The sequence below is a fragment of the Acinonyx jubatus genome, chromosome C2 (genome assembly GCF_027475565.1).
Source record: "Acinonyx jubatus isolate Ajub_Pintada_27869175 chromosome C2, VMU_Ajub_asm_v1.0, whole genome shotgun sequence".
In the NCBI taxonomy this organism is placed as follows: domain Eukaryota; kingdom Metazoa; phylum Chordata; class Mammalia; order Carnivora; family Felidae; genus Acinonyx; species Acinonyx jubatus.
In genome coordinates, this window is record NC_069384.1 from 98,212,183 (window position 1) to 98,231,964 (window position 19,782).

Genomic DNA, 19,782 nt, shown 5'->3' on the forward strand with positions numbered 1-19,782 from the left:
AAAAAAATGAACCAAATTTGTCACTGCTACTAATGTCCACTGAAATAATACCACCTTATCATCATGGCTCACAATATAAAGGGTGGAAATGAACTAATTAGCTACAAATTTTTAAAATAATATCCTAAATGGGATAATAGTTTTTATTTATTTATTTTTTAATTTTTTTAACGTTTATTTATTTTTGAGACAGAGAGAGATAGAGCATGAATGGGGGTGGGACAGAGAGAGAGGGAGACACAGAATCGGAAGCAGGCTCTAGGCTCTGAGCTGTCAGCCCAGAGCCCAACGCGAGGCTGGAACTGACGGACCGCGAGATCGTGACCTGAACTAAAGTCGGACGCTTAACCGACTGAGCCACCCAGGCACCACTTGGGAGAATTTTTTTAAAACCTTTTTGTATATAGTTGCAAGGTTTGCTTTAACATTGTTAACCAGTTTTATTCATGCTTTATAATTGGACATAGTATTATACTATCCCCAGGTACAATTTGTCTTTACATCCATCACAGAGGAAAAAAGATACAGAAATTACCACAAACACCAACTTGCTTTTTTAAAAATTACACCAAATTGCCTTCACTACTAGCTTTAAGCAGTCCATGTTTTGTTTTGGTTTGTTTTTGACTGTTTGCTTTTCTAACACCATCTTTACAAATGTGAAAATGTCAGTCTAGGCATTTCTTAAAACATGAAGACTTTATTAAATAACACATTTTTATTGAGATACAGAATATACAAATGGACAACGGCCAGATCATATATAAAAATAAAACTCTGATCCCCCAATCCCCAATCTACAGCTACCAGTCCAGGAAACCCAAGCTATTTTTTATAGCAACCAACTCAAGAAGCTGGGTCTGTTTTCTGTAAGTCTGACTTTTAGAATGTCAGGCTGCTATGTCTAGCAAGGGACCTAGAAAGCCGAACAATAGCCCTCATAATAATAGACCACAAATGACCAGAAGTTGACAATAACTGACAGCTTCCTTAATTTCTGACCCCAGTTTAAACTTAGGACAACCAGGGAAAGACAAATACACACTCCTAACCAATCACATATGATGACCCACTTCTAGTTAGTCCACCTTTGGCTTCTCCACACCAATAACCTCCAATCAGGGCATACATCAGCCTGCCCATTTTCTATTATAAAGCTTTCCCACTCCTCTGCCTGGTTTTGAGTCTGCCAAAGGGATGGTGGCTGACTCCCCTATCACAGCAAGCTGTGAGGAATTATCCTTCACTTGTTCTTACCTGGTTGGTCTTCATTTATTTCCACATTATATATCCAAATTCATGTAATTTCAAACTGTTCTGCTGAACTCAAAATACCCCTGTTTATATAAATACATGTTGAAACATATGAGCCATTTTTGTTGGTCCAAAAATATGTGGGACCATATAAAGGATAGAAATTGCATTCTGAAAGGGTAGTTATAGCCAGTTCACAATAAAACATGGGGCTTGAAAGGAAGGGTGGGGGGGAAATAGTGCATACTCCTTAATTAAAGCTTAGTGAGTATGAGAAATTTTTACATGTAAGAATTTTTTTTCTTTTGAAAGAGAAAGTTTGAAAGAGTAAAAAACAAAAATATTTCTAACCAGTATTTATTGAATACTTATGTGTTTGGCAATGTTTCAAGCTCTTTGTTGTATTATTTCTTGTAATCCTTACAGTAACACAGAAAGTTAAACATTTTTATAAGTGTGAAGGCTAAAGTTCAGAAAAAATGATTTTTTCCAAGGTCATATGCTAGAACATGTAAGGAGTGATACATGAACAGAGAACTGTTTGATTCCCCAGCTCTTGCTTTAATCACTCTTTCATAGTGTTACCATTAACTGAGTACTACCATGTGCCATCCACTCAGGGCTGTGACATGTTCAAGGCCGAGAGCAAATATGATATGAAACCAGAAGCCAAAGTTAGTTCTACTAGAGCTGTGCTCTTTTTACTGTATTATACCACTCTGTACTACATGAAAATATTCACTCATCTCTGAGTTTATTTGTTTTCATGAAATAAATACAGGAAATTTTATACTTCTAGTTGTTAAAATTATCTAACGGAAACAACTAGATTAAGATGTTAGAGAAAAGAATCCTAATTTAGTTTTTCACAAAGTATGTTCCTAGCTTAGCATTATTGGTATTATCTGGGAATTTAATAGAAATGAAGTCATGGCACCAAGACTTACCTAATTATAAAATTTGGTAGTGAGGCACAGCAATCTGGGGTTTGATAATGTAAATCTGATGATCACTAAAATATGTGAACCTCTTGCCTAGTATTTAAGCACTAGCAGAAATCACTTCTCAAATACCCTGAGTTAATTATGGGCTCCTAAGTTCTGGTGGTCCTCCACTATTTTTTCTTTAACATCAATTTTGTAGTCAAAGATTTAAAACTATATCATGTATTACATATCCCTTCTTTCTTTAATGTATCCATTTATTCAACAAATTTTTATGGAGTGCCATGGTCTCTGTCCCCCAAAAGCTTACAATAGAAAGGATGAAATAAGAAAAGTACAGTATGCATGTTACTTGATTTTTTTCTAAAACTTTGATTATGTCTCACTAGCTACAAACTATACTCCGAAACCCTGATAAGCCAAGCCTAAATAAATCCTTTCTTTTATCCTACGTAAACTCCAACTTCATTCACTATCCTTGCATACATTCTGCAAATCCTTTACTCTTCTCATCTTCCTCCCAAAAATAATCTCCCAAATTCTCCCTGCTGATTTATTTCCTACCCATCATAATAGGTCCATGATAAATTCAAAAAATGTCTTCTTATTTCCATGTTCCATGCTCTACATCATTTTCTTTTATTATCTCTGTCACTTCTCCCTCACACTTTGTATTCTGTGGCCTCCGTTATTTTTTTTTTCTTTTTTTTAAGTTTTTATTTAAATTCTGGTTAGTTAACATGCAATGTGGCATTAGTTTCAGGTGTGCAATATAGCAATTCAACACTTTCATACATCACCCAGTGCTCATCACAAGTGCACTCTTTAATCCCTATCATCTGTTTCACCCATCACCCCACTCACCTCCCCTCTGGTAACTACCAGTTTGTTCTCTACAGTTAAGAGTTTGTTTTTTGTTTTGTTTTCCTCTCCATTTTTATCTTCTTTGTTCATTTGTTATTAATTTCAATTTCAGAATATTTGTTCACACCATTTTCTTAGGTAAGAATGACCTTTATCATAACACAACTTCTAAGTAGCATATTTAATTTTTAAGGCACAATGTAAATCACCTTTTCCATGAAGAATCCTTATCAGAAAGGATGCTCCCCCAGAATTTGTCCTAGCACTTATGGCTTCTAATGCACACATAAATCAGTCATATGCTAGGTTTAAAGATTGTGGGAGATTTATGTATAGAACACATCTGCTTTACTGAATGGTAAACTCTTGGAAGGCCAGCCTGAGTTTTATATATCTTTAAATTCTTTACATAACCTAGCATCATATTTTGCATAGGGGTAAGTTATGAGAACTTTTTGTAATTATTTTATTCTTTGAAAACTTATATATTTCTGTAATTTTTAAAAGGGTAATATTGCTTCTGACTTTAAAAATATGTAATTATATATGGAAAGAGCCTAAATGTCCATCAACTGATGAATGGATAAAGAAATTGTGGTTTATACAAACAATGGAATACTACTTGGCAATGAGAAAGAATGAAATATGGCCTTTTGTAGCAACATGGATGGAACTGGAGAGTGTTATAAGTGAAGTGAAATAAGTCACACAAAGAAAGACAGATACCATATGTTTTCACTCTTATGTGGATCCTGAGAAACTTAACAGAAGACCATGGGGGAGGGGAAGGAAAAAATAAAGTTAGAGACGGAGAGAGTCAAATGATAAGGCTCTTAAAAACTGAGAATAAATTTAGGGTTGATGGGGGGTTGGAGGTAGGGGAGGGTGGGTGATGGGCATTGAGGAGAGCACCTGTTGTGATGAGCACTGGGTGTTGTATGGAAACCAACTTGACAATAAATTTCATATTAAAAAAAACAAATAGTTGGGGCGCCTGGGTGGCGCAGTCGGTTAGGCGTCTGACTTCAGCCAGGTCACGATCTCGTGGTCCGTGAGTTCGAGCCCCGCGTCAGGCTCTGGGCTGATGGCTCAGAGCCTGGAGCCTGTTTCCGATTCTGTGTCTCCCTCTCTCTCTGCCCCTCCCCCTTTCATGCTCTGTCTCTCTCTGTCCCAAAAATAAATAAACGTTGGAAAAAAAATTAAAAAAATAGCAAATAAAAAAATATGTAATTGTAGAAATACAAATATAAAAAAAAAGAATAAAATGATTGCATATAATTCCACCAATAAAAACTGAAAATAGTTAATATTTTTATGTATCTTCTGCTTTTTAATGTTTCTGTTTCTTTCTTTCTATTTCTTTATTTCTTTCTTATTTATTTATTTTTGTTTTAGAGAGTGAGAGAGAGATCATGGGCATGAGAAGAGGGGCAGAGGGAGAAAGAATCTTTTTTTTTTTTTTTGAGACAGAGAGGGAAAGAGAGAGCAAGGGAGCATGGGAATGGGCAAGGGGCAGAAAGAGGGAGAGAGGGAACCTTAAGCAGGTTCCATGCTGAGCATGGATCTCAAAACTGTGAGATCATGACATGAGCTGAAACCAAGAGTTTGAAGCTTAACCAACTGAGCCACCCAGATGTCCCAGTGCCTCTGTATATTTAGATCTATGGATTATCTTATCCATTTTCACCTAAACTTTGGTGTTGAATTTTTTACCATATCAGTAATTTTATTAGGAGCAAAATTGATACACATTTTCTTCAAAGCATTGTTTTCTTCTTACTTCTTGAGATAGTCCCCCTCCTATTTTCATTGGAATTATTGAGTAAAATGGTATGGTCTCCTGCATTATTTTATATCTCTCATTGTGACAGGAAGAGCTTCTTAATTATATTGAGACCTGATTGATTTGACTTCTTAACAAAGGTTATCAAAGACTTCAAAAAAATAAGTCAAAATCAAGTTTATTATTGGGGGAGAGGGCCACCATTTTTAAAAATCTTCACTGAGGTATAATGCACATACTGTAAAATGCATGCCTTTGAAGTAATGTTTTGTTGTAGGATATTCACAATGTGCACCCATCACTACAATCTAAGTTTAGAACATTTTCATCACCCCTAAAAAAAAAAAGTGATTTCCCATCTCCCCTCCATGTATCAATACTTCAATGATTTTTATGCCTGAAAACATTCCATTATATGGGTATACCACATTCCTTGTTTATCCATTTATCTGTTGATAGACTTTTGGGTGTTTCCACTTATGGACTATAATGAATGATGATGCTATAAATATTTGTGTATGAAATTTTCATGCAGACACATGCTTTCATGATTCCGAGTAGAATCTCTGAGCCACTATCCTAGTGGTGAGTGTGGACAGTGGCTTGCTTTTCTCAAAGTGATCCCTGCTTTAAAAGCAGAGCTGTGGGACTGGTAGACTCTGGTCTTCCCAGCCTCCCTTGACTTAAAAATCTCTGCTCCATGCATGAGCTTGGGTAAAGGTGATTGGGGGCCCTCACGTTATTAGCCTGCCTTACCTGAATAGAACTTCTTCCCTAACAGTGGGGATGAGTAGATGAAGACAGTTCCAGACCTCTGAGCCTTTCTTGTCTTGAGTAAAACTGCAACATGGAAGACAGGAGACACTGAAGCACTCAAGTGAGAGCTGAGAGAAGATGAAGCTCTGTGTTTTAGGCTACATCTACCTGGGGTAGAGCCCCCCATCATGCTGAGCTCAGGGGTGAGAGAAAGGAGGTTGCCACAGACTCTCACTGCTCTTATGATGATTTATACATTTTTTAAATAAATGTTTCCTCATTTTCTTTATGCTTTTCAGACAATTTCCAGAGACTCTAAATCATTGCTATTTTTCTAATATTCACCAGTGATGGTTATTTCTATGGGGAGAGGGTTTGCAGGGCTCCTCATGCCACTATTCCTGACAAACTTCTACAGGGTCAATATTTTTTTGAGCATTTCCCCTTTTCAGATACTATTTTAAGGTCTGTTGGTAAATAAGTACATTAAACTCTTCTGACATAATAGTAATACACTTATTTTATAGATAGAAAAACTGACACTTTCCCATAACTAGTAAGCATTAACATTGGAATTTAAATCCAATTTGTCTCAGTCCAAAGTTCATGCCTTTAAACACTATGTTAATATACAGAGCACAGAGTGAGGTCTAGAAGATTAGAACCTGGTCAGCTTCCAAACAATGATCTCAGGACTGAGACTGTAGGAGATAAAATATTGGACAAGGGGGAATGGTATAACTAGGCAGAGAGAGAAGAAAGTGATTGTTGGTAAGTAACCAAGAATACTCCACTCATCTTCACGTTCCTCGTCAGGGTTACCTGCTTCTAGCAATTGCTTTGGGCTTACTGAAATGGAATAAAAAATACGCAAAGGGCATGTAACTGATTATATAACAATTTTCAGATTCAGCAAAGCTCTTCAAATTGCCTACCTGCCTGAAAATGACGATGAGTGTATTATAATCTGTACAGAAGAAGCTCTTAATATAGCCCAAACTTTTGGCTAGTAATGCAGCACTTAAAACCATCAGCCAATTTGTGTTATTTTTTCATGTTATGTCAAATGATAGGCAAGGATTTAGAGGGAAAAAACTGAGAAACCTATAAACATTTAAGAAGGATTAATTTACAGATTTGGATATGTATTTTTCAGTATCACCTCCAGAGTAAATTAGCATATGAACATTTTGAGGCATGATTTTCACCCAGTGACCACACCAACTCCAATGATAGAGTTGGTGTCTGAAACTAGATCCTGAAATAAAAAGTATTTTCCATTGATAGGACAGATTCAACAGTGATTCATATTTTATGCTGTGCTATTACTTTTGGATTCCTTTTAAACCAAATATTGCAATAGACTGTCTTCTAATCACTCCCTCAGAACCCTTTCAGCAACTATTATTTGGGCCTGAAATATTGTATAAAAAATATGAGCAATAATTTTGCCTAAGATATAATAAAGCATGTGCTGCTATGTTTGTTTGCTTTTGTATGTATATATAGTACAGTTGCTCTTGACCTACATGGGTTTCAACTATGCAGGTCCACTTCTACGCAAATATTTTTAGATATAGTAGAGTACTGTAAGTGTATTTTTTCAAGCTTATGATTCTCTTAATAACTTTTTTCTCTAGCTTACTTTATTATAAGAGTACAGTAAAAGTACAGTATACAATACATGTAACATACACAGTGTGTGTTAATTGACCACTTATGTTATTAGTAAGGCTGATCAACAGTAGGCTATTATCAGATTTGGGGGAGTCAAAAGTTATATGTGGATTTTCAACTATGTGGGTGGGGGGCAGGCAAGTGCCTCTAATTCCCATGTAATTCAAGGGTCAACTGTACAATGCAACATATTTAAACCATACCCCTGGAGAAATTTGTACTCTAGAATACAATCCAAAATGATACTCTGATACAGAATGATGGTAGTAAGGAAGGATAACAGTGATCTTTACTTCCTTTTTTATGTGCAAGCTACTGTATTGTGGACACTATGTCTGATCCTCAAAACAATGTCATGAACTTGGTACCTGATATTCTCCTTTTGCAGATATGAAACTAAGATACCAAAATCAGTGAGCAACAGAGCCAAGCCTCGGAGCTCCATATCCCAAATCCACTCCTGTTCCCTCTGTCCCAGTCTCCAGATCACAGTAGCAGATGACATACTGGGTTATCTTAAAGTCAATTAGAGTACTTATTTCTCTTCCTTTTAACAGTGATATTGTTACATTAAACACTCTTTAACAGCAGGTGGTTAAAAGAAAGGGAGGGGTGTCTGGGTGACTCAGTCCATTAAGTATCTGACTCTGGCTCAGGTCATGATCTCACGGTTCATGAGTTCAAGCCCCGCTTTGGGCTCTGTGCTGACAGCTCAGAGACTGGAGCCTGCTTCAGATTCTGTGTCTCCCTCTCTCTGCCCCTCCCCTGCTCACTCTCTGTCTCTCTTTCTCTCAAAAATAAAAATAAAACATTAAAAAAAATAAAGGGAGAGTGATTTATTTTCCATGGACAAGGGGAAAAAAGGACTCTATCCCTACCCCTTTGTGTACAACAAGCGTTGTGTCTTATTACAAAGGCAATAACAAGAGGCTTTTCCTTGGCTGTCTAAGTCCTCTTACTAACATCCTGCCATAAGCCAGAGGATCAGGGCCAGTTCTAACATTGGATGTAATAATGCTGCAGGGCCAGGCTACTAGGGCTGAGATTGTTTATGGGGCTCCCCTCAATTACTTGTTATAAAAACAACTGGAATCCATTTCCTTAATGCAATTATATCAGAAATTATAAGAGTTCTTGTTGACCCTGCTAGGTTATCTGACTTAAGAAAACAAATTCAATAAATCCAAACTTCTTTTTTTTTTTTTTTTGGTATTGGGATATTCTATTTAGTCCAACATTAACTTGGTTTAGAACAGCTTTTTGACAACAACCTATTCATTAATTTATGGTTGGCAAACTGATGGCTATTATGAATTGACTTTTGTCTCCTCAAAATTCATACGTTGAAGCCCTACCACCCAATATAAGTGCATTTAGTTATAGGGTTTAAGGAGATAATTAAAATTAAATGAGGTCAAAAGGATGGGGCCCTAATATGATAGGACTGAAGGCTTTTCATAAAAGGAGGAAGAGATACCAGAAATCAATCAACCAATCAATCTCTCTCTCTCTTTCTTTCTCTATACGTATGAACAAATAAGAAGGTGGCTCTCTACAAAACAAGAAAAGAAACCTCACCAGAAACCAAACCTGCTGACCTCCTGATCTTGGACTTCCTGCTCCAGGGAACTGTGAGAAAATAAATTTCTGTTGCTTAAGCCACCCAGTCTGTGGTATTTTGTTATGGTCACCCTAGTTGAATAATACAATCACTGAGGGAAGATTTAACTTTACAGACATTCATTGTTGTTTGTTTGCTAGCATTAATAATAATAATAATGATGATGATGATGATGATAATGCTTTGCATTTAAATACTTTTAGATCCAAGGCTCAAAAACAAATTCTACATTTTAAAACACTTCAGCTTCTTCCTACTTTGCCAATGTAAGAAGTCATATGAATTCACAATCTCTAAATGCAAAATGCTACAACTACTTTCAAAGGGAGAAAAAAGACTACTTAATTTGTCTTGCTATCTGTCTGGTTCCAATGAAGGAAAAATTAAAATTTTGATTACTTGAAAGAAATAATTTTTTTTAACGTTTATTTATTTTTGAGACAGAGAGAGACAGAGCATGAACAGGGGAGGGTCAGAGAGAGGGAGACACAGAATCTGAAACAGGCTCCAGGCTCTGAGCTGTCAGCACAGAGCCCGAGGCGGGGCTCGAACTCACGGACCGCGAGATCATGACCCGAGCCGAAGTCGGCCGCTTAACCAACTGAGCCACCCAGGCTCCCCAAGAAATAATTTTAATAAGAGAGAGAGAGAGAGAGAGAGAGAGAGAGAGAGAGAGGGAGAGGCACTAATATAGGCTTACTCTTCCGAAAAAAAAAAACTTCATACAAGTGGTAGCTCTTCAGCTAACTATCAAAGTATTAAAAACAAGAAGTTAGGGGAATTCACAGTCATCCATAAGGCATGATCCTTACCTAAGAAAATTCCCTTTACCTATTAGAAATTCAAACATAATCAAAAATAAAGTTGATACAGTTGGAATAAAAAGAAATATTTTACCTGCATGCACAAGCCTTTAAAAAGTGCACTTTTGAACTTCTTTTGCATTGCAATCACCTAAGAATAAAACTCAGACCACTAACTTGGATGTTCTTTAATAGAGGCAATCTACAACCATCAAATCTCCAGACACAGTACAGTATGATTAAAAGAGCCATCTAGGCATTAGAGCTTTTAATTGCCTTCTTAACTTTTACTTGAACTTGGACAGGTTGAACTTTCTCAAGGCATAGTCTGTGACCACTGCAAGCAGACCTGCCTCTCTTTATTTGACAAAACTATTATTAATGAGAAATGCATGGATGTGTTCTTTAGTGCTTGTGATTTCCTCTGGAAAGAATCTTGATTACATTTAAGAAATTTAAGTTAGAATTCGATTATAAGTATTTCATGATGAAAAGATGCATGTTCTTTTTGTTCATCCTTCATATTGAACTATCATCAGAACAAATAAATCTACATTGGAATGTGAGGTCAGCCAAGATAAATATGGAAGTATGAATGCTAATACTATAATAAATGCGATCTTACAGCAGTTACCCCATCGCTGCTTGCCAATATCCTATGAGAGAGAACATTCCCATTGACTTTAAAGGGCTGCATGTCTCAAGTTCCCAAGAAATAAAGGAAATAGAAGGAAAACTTATGGGAGGTCAGAGTATATAGTTCAGGGCAAAAACCAATACGGAGAACTCTTTCCTCAGACATATTTTGATTATTGGTAGATAGAGTAAACATTCTTCTCAGAGTTGAAAGTTTAGTTATGCTAAATTAAATTATGAGACCAACAGTATTCTAATTATGTTTGCCAATCACGAGGTGGGTCATAACTCAAAGAAAAATTAAAATCAGAGGTGATACTGACAATTTAGACTAGATAAAACAATATACACAATGTTAAAATTAGTCTGGATAATCTTACAATTGCAATTAAAATTTGAGAAATTAATTCACAGAGAATGAAATGCAATGACTTTGTGTAAGTATAACTACACAGAAATGCACACTTGAACCTAGACAGGGAAGTGTGATGCTAATCATTATACTGAAAATAATGTCAAGAACCCCTGGATTATTCTTTCCTTAAATCTGAATTGACCAATATAAAACAAAAAACCATCATTTTTACACATTGTAATTTCAGTATCAAAAGGAAAATACAGAGACAAAGATTTGTAAACACCTACAATTTCCCCTCCCCTTAACTCCCAATTATGAATATTAAAATAAGCATCTCAAAAATAAAAATATTTTTTCTTAAATATAAAATATAAAATAAGTAAATCTTTAAATAGTAATAGAGAGAGGGACACCGTGAATATTTGTCCCCTTTCACTAAATATTTATCCAAAAACTGGATTATAACGAAGACAGTAAGAATTTCTATATGTAGTGTGGAAAGAATGGAAAGAACATGTATCAAAATTAACATTTTGGCTTCCTTCATACACACTGCATAACAACAGATCTTTAGGTATTTAATTATGAAGGTTAGTAGAATTATATTAATGTTTGAAGTGTCTGCCTACATTTCACCTTATCTTCAATATCACTGTTCATGACTGCTTAGTTCTTATACCCTTTTCTTCCTTGTTCCAGCTTTCTTTCTTTTTCTTCTCTTTCTTTCCTCTTTCTTTCTTTCTTTCTTTCTTTCTTTCTTTCTTTCTTTCTTTCTTTCTTTCTTTCTTCTCTCTCTTCCTTTCTTTCTTCTCTCTCTTCCTTTCTTTCTTCTCTTTCTCCCTTTCTTTCTTCTCTTTCTCACTTTCTTTCTTCCTTCCTTCTTTCCTACCTTCCTTCCTTCCTTTTTCCAGAAACACTGAACATCACATTCCATCTTTTTAGAAATATCTTTTTAGAAAGGCTTCATAGGTTAAAGAAACAGCATTAAGTTTACATACATGCCTCAAGGACCATGTTATTGGAAACTGGAAATGTCTAATAACTTTTGTTGTATCTTTAAAATATTCAATAAAAATCTAAATAAGCTCACCCCAGGTAAAGAACACCAAAAGAATTGTTTATAATTTGCTGAACAGCAATATGTTTAGACATATCTAATAGTTTCTATTTGACAATTTATGCTACAACAACTACAGGATAGAAACTGCTTTTGTATCCAATTTAAAAACATGAATGTTCCTCTCTTTACCCTAGAGCTTAAAGACAATTTACAGAAGTAGGCCAGTATGAAGTATTGCCACAATAAACTGTTCTTTTACTTCCCTTTTGTAGCAAAAATTAGGAAAACACTGCAATGTTGTTGAATCATAAAATATGTTAGGAATAAAACAAATAAAAGCTATCCAGTTTATTTAATTTCTACTGTTACCATCATTATTCAGAGACCTTTTTAAAGTCTTTCATATATTTTAAAGTAATTTATTTTGAAAAAAATATATCAGAGTTGGAGTAATAGATTTTTTCAAAATGTTCACTTATAAGCAAAATCATCTTTTATGAAAACAAAATATAAGAAATTTCCTTTTTTGGTTTCACTGCAGAAAATATTATTTGAAGATAATCTTATTTCCAAAACATAAATCTTAGTGGAAACGCTGTGACAATATTCCTGATATTCTTTTTAAAACAATAGCTACTGTTATTTGTCCTTATTAGATCATGACCAATGATATGGAGTAATCCTGAGTTAATGACATGTATACTGTTATGTTTCCTCCATTGAAAATACTCAGTTGTTAGAATGCCAAAACTCAGGCCTTAATTATTTTCATTTTTGTCTGCTATACTATAATTTTCCTATTTTAAACATTAATCTTGCAATAAAGTATATTATAAATAGTTTTTTGTAATTGACCCAAGTTACAGGAATCGTTAGTAAAAATGACACAGAGTAAAACTATGAGGGAAAATCTTACAAATTTAAACAATTATTTTAAAATTGTTAAAATGTCATTTTTAAATTAACAACACACTAAAATTCTATGTAATTTTTTCTAATTAATAAATAAATTTTTATAAGTATAACAACAAATATATGGAAAGTCTATAAATGACACTCTGTATTGACTTTATTTTGCAAATTTGTTGTATCAGAAATTATTTTTGAACTTCCCCCAGAGAATTAAATAATTTGACAGAGCTTCTCAAAGCTGTCAACTGGGATTAAAGAGAAGACATATTCTTTTTTGGCACAACTCTCTTAAGAGGTGTGAAAATGATCCAGCACTATGAGAGAAAATGACACCCATTATAAGAAGACAAGGAAGGTTGGTAGGCTTTGAGTAACATCTAGCTTCCCAGGAAATTCTCAAGTTATAAGCAACAGTCAAGACAGAACACAAACATTAAAAAGTAACATTTTTCTTACTGCAAAAGTCAAGAGAGAACAACTATGAAAAACAGTATGAGGTTCCTGAAAAAATTAAAAATAGAAATACCATATGGTCCAACAATTCTACTACTGGCTATTTACCCAAAGAATATGAAAACACTAATTTGAAAAGATAGATGCACCACTATGTTTATTACAGCATTATTTACAATAGCCAAGTTATGGAAGCAGCCCAAGAGTCTGCCAATTGATAAATGGAGAAAGAAGAAATGGTGTTTATATACAATGGAAATTTACTCAGCCATAAAAAAAGAATGAAATCTTGCCATTTGCAACAACATGGATGGATCTAGAGAGTATAATGCTAAGTAAAATAAGTAAATCAGAGAAAGACAAATACAATATGATTTCACTCATGTGGAAATTAAGAAATAAATAAACAAAGAAAAAAGAAACAAACAAACAAACAAAAAGACTTTTAAGTATAGAGAACAAACAGGTGGTTACCAGAGGGGAGGTGGTTGGGGGATGGGTGAAATAGGCAAAGGGGATTAAGAGTACATGTATCATGATGAGCCACTGAGTAATGTATAGAATTGTTTAATTACTATAATATACACCTGAAACTAATATAACACTGTATGTTTACAATACTGGAATTAAAGAAAGAAGGAGAAAGAAAGAAAGAAAGAAAGAAAGAAAGAAAGAAAGAAAGAAAGAAAGAAAGAAAAAGAGAAGGAGGAAGGAAGGAATGACTGAGGGGGGGAGAGAGAGAGAGAAAGAGAGAGAGAAAGAGGAAGAAAGAAAGAAAGAAAGAAAGCAAGCAAGCTAGCTAGCTAGCTGTTTGCAAACCAGGGAAAGGGTCTTAACCAGATAACAAGTTGATCTTGGTCTTCCCGGCCTCCAGAACTACGAGAATTAAATTTTGTTTAAGCTATCCAGTTTATGGTATTTATTATACCAGTCCTAACTAAGACAGGTTGACTAAGATTTCAGTTACCTTGAAATATTAACTGTTGGTAATCACATAAAGTACAAATTTCACTCCTAGGTCTTCATTCCATAATCCCTATGTAAATAACAAATACATATTATAATCAGTGACCAATATGTCACTCCTCTCAATGTCTGCTGGTGATAAGCCCCTGTGCAGCTTTTATACACTTCATGTACAAACAGTGAAGCATGCGATTGTGTTGCCTCCTGGCCTACAGGTAATAAACCAGCATGACATTTTCAAAACTGGCTACTCAAAAGAGGGAATTGGCCTACAAAGATGAAAGGCCAACAAAGAGCTAAACAGTGAAAGTGCTACATAGGAAGTTGGCCATGATCAGAAGACAAGTGTCTGTGGGGATGTTGACAAGGCTACTGTTGAAGAGACTCGCCAGGCAGCCAGAGGCACTTCATGAAGGCAAACATAACAACACGAATGAAGAAAGTGATTGTGTCTAAAAGGACGTTGATGTACTAGAGAAAATGACACCAGAAAATAAGATTACATTAAAGTAATTCTTAGAAATACTTCACAACATCAAAAATACAAAGGACAGACGTTGGAAGCCAGTCCACACTTAGAAAAGAGCATGGCAGCAGATCGGATTGAAGATGGTGGCATAGGAGGACGCTGGGCTCACTGTGTCCTGCTGATCACTTAGATTCCACCCACACCTGCCTAAATAACCCAGAAAACCACCAGAAGACTAGCAGAACGGATTCTCCGGAGCCAGGCATAGATGAGAGGTCCACGGAAGAGGATAGGAAGGGCGGAGAAGCAGTGCACACTCCACGGATTGGCGGACTGGTGGGAGGGAGCCGGGGAGGAGGGGCAGCCTGCCGGCCAAGCAGAGCCCCTGAGTCTGGGTGGCAAAAGCGGAGGGGCCAGAGAGAGTGTGTTCAGACAGCAAGCGGGACTTAACATCTGGAAGGTTATAAGCTAACAGCTCTGCTCTGAGAGCGGGAGGGCTGGAGGACAACTGGAGGGAGAGTTGTTGAGTCCCAGAAAACAGAGCTCAGCTTGGTGGGAAACAAAGGCACTCACCAGCAACATCTCCCTCGCCCATCTCCCAGCCAAAATCCCAAAGGGAACCAGTTCCTGTCAGAGAACTTGCTTGCACCGCCCAAACACCCAAGGCTGTGCTTCTGCCGGTCCATCCCTCCCTCCGGCTGCAGGTCTGACTCACTCCCTGTGCCGCAGGGCCCCTCCCGAAGCAGATCACCGAAGGAAAAGTGAGCTGAGCCTACCCCTCCCACCCCTGTGCACCTTGTGGATCCACCCCAGCTAATATGCCAGATCCCCAGCACCACAAGCCTGGCAGTGTGCAAGTAGCCCAGATGGGCCATGCCACCCCACAGTGAATCCCGCCCCTAGGAGAGGGGAAGAGAAGGTACACACCAGTCTCACTGTGGCCCCAGCGGTGGGCTGGGGGCAGACATCAGGTCTGACTGCGGCCTCGCCCACTAATGCAAGTTATTCAAGACAGCACAGGGGAAGTGCCCCACAGTTCTGCACCACTCCAGGGACTATCCAAAATGACCAGATGGAAGAATTCCCCTCAAAAGAATCTCCAGGAAATAACGACAGCTAACAAACTGATCAAAAAGGATTTAAACAATATAACAGAAAGTGAATTTAGAATAATAGTCATAAAATTCATCGCTGGGCTTGAAAACAGTATACAGGACAGCAGAGAATCTATTGCTACAGAGATCAAGGGACTAAGGAACAGCCAGGAGGAGCTAAAAAATGCTATCAAGGAGCTGCAAAATAAAATGGAGACAACCACAGCTTGGATTGAAGAGGCAGAGGAGAGAATAGGTGAACTGGAAGATAAAATTATGGAAAAAGAGGAAGCTGAGAAAAAGAGACATAAAAAAAAATCCAAGAGTATGAGGGGAAAATTAGAGAACTAACTGATGCACTAAAGAGAAATAATCTACGTATAATTGGTATTCCAGAGGAGGAAGAGAGAGGGAAAGGTGCCGAAGGGGTACTTGAAGAAATAATAGCTGAGAAGTTCCCTGATATGGGGAAGGAAAAAAGCATTGAAATCTAAGAGGCACAGAGAACTCCCTTCAGACATAACTTGAATCGATCTTCTGCATGACATATCATAGTGAAACTGGCAAAATACAAGGATAAAGAGAAAATTCTGAAAGCAGCTAGGGATAAACGTGCTGTAACATATAAAGGCAGACCGATAAGACTCGTGACGGATCTCTCTACTGAAACTTGGCAGGCCAGAAAGGAATGACAGAAGATCCTCAATGTGATGAACAGAAAAAATATGCAGCCGAGAATCCTTTATCCAGAAAATCTGTCATTTAGAATAGGAGAGATAAAAGTCTTCCCAAACAAACAAAAACTGAAGGAATTCATCACCACTAAACCCACCCTACAAGAGATCCTAAGGGGGATCCTGTGAGACAAAGTACCAGAGACATCACTAGAAGCATGAAACCTACAGACATTACAATGACTCTAAACTCATATCTTTCTATAATAACACTGAACGTAAAGGGACTAAATGCACCAACCAAAAGACATAGGGTATCAGAATGGATAAAAAAACAAGGCCCATCTATTTGCTATCTACAAGAGACTCATTTTAGACCTGAGGACACCTTCAGATTGAAAGTGAGGGGCTGAAGAACTATTTATCATGCTACTGGAAGTCAAAAGAGAGCTGGAGTAGCCATACTTATATCAGACAAACTAGACATTAAATTAAAGGCTGCAATAAGAGATGAAGAAGGGCATCATATAATAATTACAGGGTCTATCCATCAGGAAGAGCTAACAATTATAAACGTCTATGCGCCAAATACGGGAGCCCCCAAGATATATAAAACAATTACTCACAAACATAAGCAACCTTATTGATAAGAATGCGGTAATTGCAGGGGACTTTAACACCCCACTTACAGAAATGGATAGATCATCTAGACACACAGTCAGTAAAGAAACAAGGGCCCTGAATGATACATTGGATCAGATGGACTTGACAGATATATTTAGAACTCTGAATCCCAAAGCAACAGAATATACTTTCTTCTCAAGTGCACATGGAACATTCTCCAAGATAGATCACATACTGGGTCACAAAACAGCCCTTCATAAGTATACAAGAATTGAGATCATACCATGCATACTTTCACACCACAATGCTATGAAGCTTGAAATCAACCACAGGAAAAGTCTGGAAAACTTCCAAAAACATGGAGGTTAAAGAACACCCTACTAAAGAATTAATGCATCAACCAGGCAATTAGAGAAGAAATTAAAAAATATATGGAAACAAATGAAAATGAAAATACAACAATCCAAACGCTTTGGGATGCAGCGAAGGCAGTCCTGAGAGGAAAATACATTGCAATCCAGGCCTATCTCAAGAAACAAGAAAAATCCCAAATACAAAATCTAACAGCACACCTAAAGGAAATAGAAGCAGAACAGCAAAGACAGCCTAAATCCAGCAGAAGAAGAGAAATAATAAAGATCAGAGCAGAAATAAACAATATAGAATCTAAAAAAACTGTAGAGCAGATCAACGAAACCAAGAGTTGGTTTTTTGAAAAAATAAACAAAATTGATAAACCTCTAGCCAGGCTTCTCAAAAAGAAAAGGGAGATGACCCAAATAGATAAAATCATGAATGAAAATGGAATTATTACAACCAATCCCTCAGAGATACAAGCAATTATCAGGGAATACTATGAAAAACTATATGCCAACAAACTGGACAACCTGGAAGAAACGGACAAATTCCTAAACACCCACACGCTTCCAAAACTCAATCAGGAAGAAATAGAAAGCTTGAACAGACCCATAACCAGTGAAGAAATTGAGTCAGTTATCAAAAGTCTCCCAACAAATAAGAGTCCAGGACCAGATGGCTTCCCAGAGGAGTTCTACCAGACGTTTAAAGCAGAGATAATACCTATCCTTCTCAAGCTATTCCAAAAAATAGAAAGGGAAGGAAAACTTACAGACTCATTCTATGAACCCACTATTACTTTGATTCCTAAACCAGACAGAGACCCAGTAAAAAAAGAACTACAGGCCAATATCCCTGATGAATATGGATGCAAAAATTCTCAATAAGATACTAGCAAATCGAATTCAACAGCATATAAAAAGAATTATTCACCATGATCAAGTGGGATTCATTCCTGGGATGCAGGGCTGGTTCAACATTCGCAAATCAATCAACGTGATACATCACATTAATAAAAGAAAAGATAAAAACCACATGATCCTATCAATCAATGCAGAAAAAGCATTTGACAAAATTCAGCATGCTTTCTTAATAAAAACCCTCGAGAAAGTTGGGATAGAAGGAACATACTTAAAGATCATAAAAGCCATTTATGAAAAGCCCACAGCTAACATCGTCCTCAATGGGGAAAAACTGAGACCTTTTTCTCTGAGATCAGGAACACGACAGGGATGTCCACTCTCATCACCATTGTTTAACATAGTGTTGGAAGGTCTAGCATCAGCAATCAGACAACAAAAGGAAATCAAAGGCATCAAAATTGGCAAAGAAGAAGTTAAGCTTTCACTTTTTGCAGATAACATGATATTATACATGGAATATCCGATACACTCCACCAAAAGTCTGCAAGAACTGATACATGAATTCAGCAAAGTCGCAGGATACAAAATTAATGTACAGAAATCAGTTGCAGTCTTATACACTAATAATGAAGCAACAGAAAGACAAATAAAGAAACTTATCCCATTCACAATTGCACCAAGAAGCATAAAATACCTTGGAATAAATGTAACCAAAGATATATGATATCTGTATGCTGAAAACTATAGAAGGCTTATGAAGGAAATTGAAGAAGATATAAAGAAATGGAAAAACATTCCATGCTCATGGGTTGGAAGAATAAATATTGTTAAAATGTCAATACTACCCAAGACTATCTATACATTCAATGCACTCCCAATCAAAACTGCACTAGCATTCTTCTCGAAGCTAGAACAAGCAATCCTAAAATTCATATGGAACCACAAAAGGCCCCAAATAGCCAAAGTAATTTTGAAGAAGAAGACCTAGCAGGAGGCATCACAATCCAAGACTTTAGCCTCTATTACAAAGCTGTCATCATCAAGACAGCATGGTATTGGCACAAAAACAGATACATAGACCAATGGAATAGAATAGAAACCCCAGAACTAGACCCACAAAAGTATGTCCAACTAATCTTTGACAAAGCAGGAAAGAATATCCAATGGAAAAAAAGACAGTCTCTTCAACAAATGGTGCTGGGAGAACTGGACAGCAACATGCAGAAGGTTGAAACTAGACCATTTTCTCACACCATTCACAAAAATAAACTCAAAATGGATAAAGGACCTGAATGTGAGACAGGAAACCATCAAAACCCTAGAGGAGAAGCAGGCAAAAACCTCTTTGACCTCAGTTGCAGCAATTTCTTGCTGGATACATCTCCAAAGGCAAGGGAATTAAAAGCAAAAATGAACTATTGGGACCTCGTGAAGATAAAAAGCATCTGCACTGCAAAAGAAACAATCAACAAAACTAAAAGGCAACTGATGGAATGGGAAAAAATATTTGCAAATGACATATGGGACAAAGGGCTAGTATCCAAAATCTATAAAGAACTCACTAAACTTCACACCTGAAAAACAAATAATCCAGTGAAGAAATGGGCAGAAGAC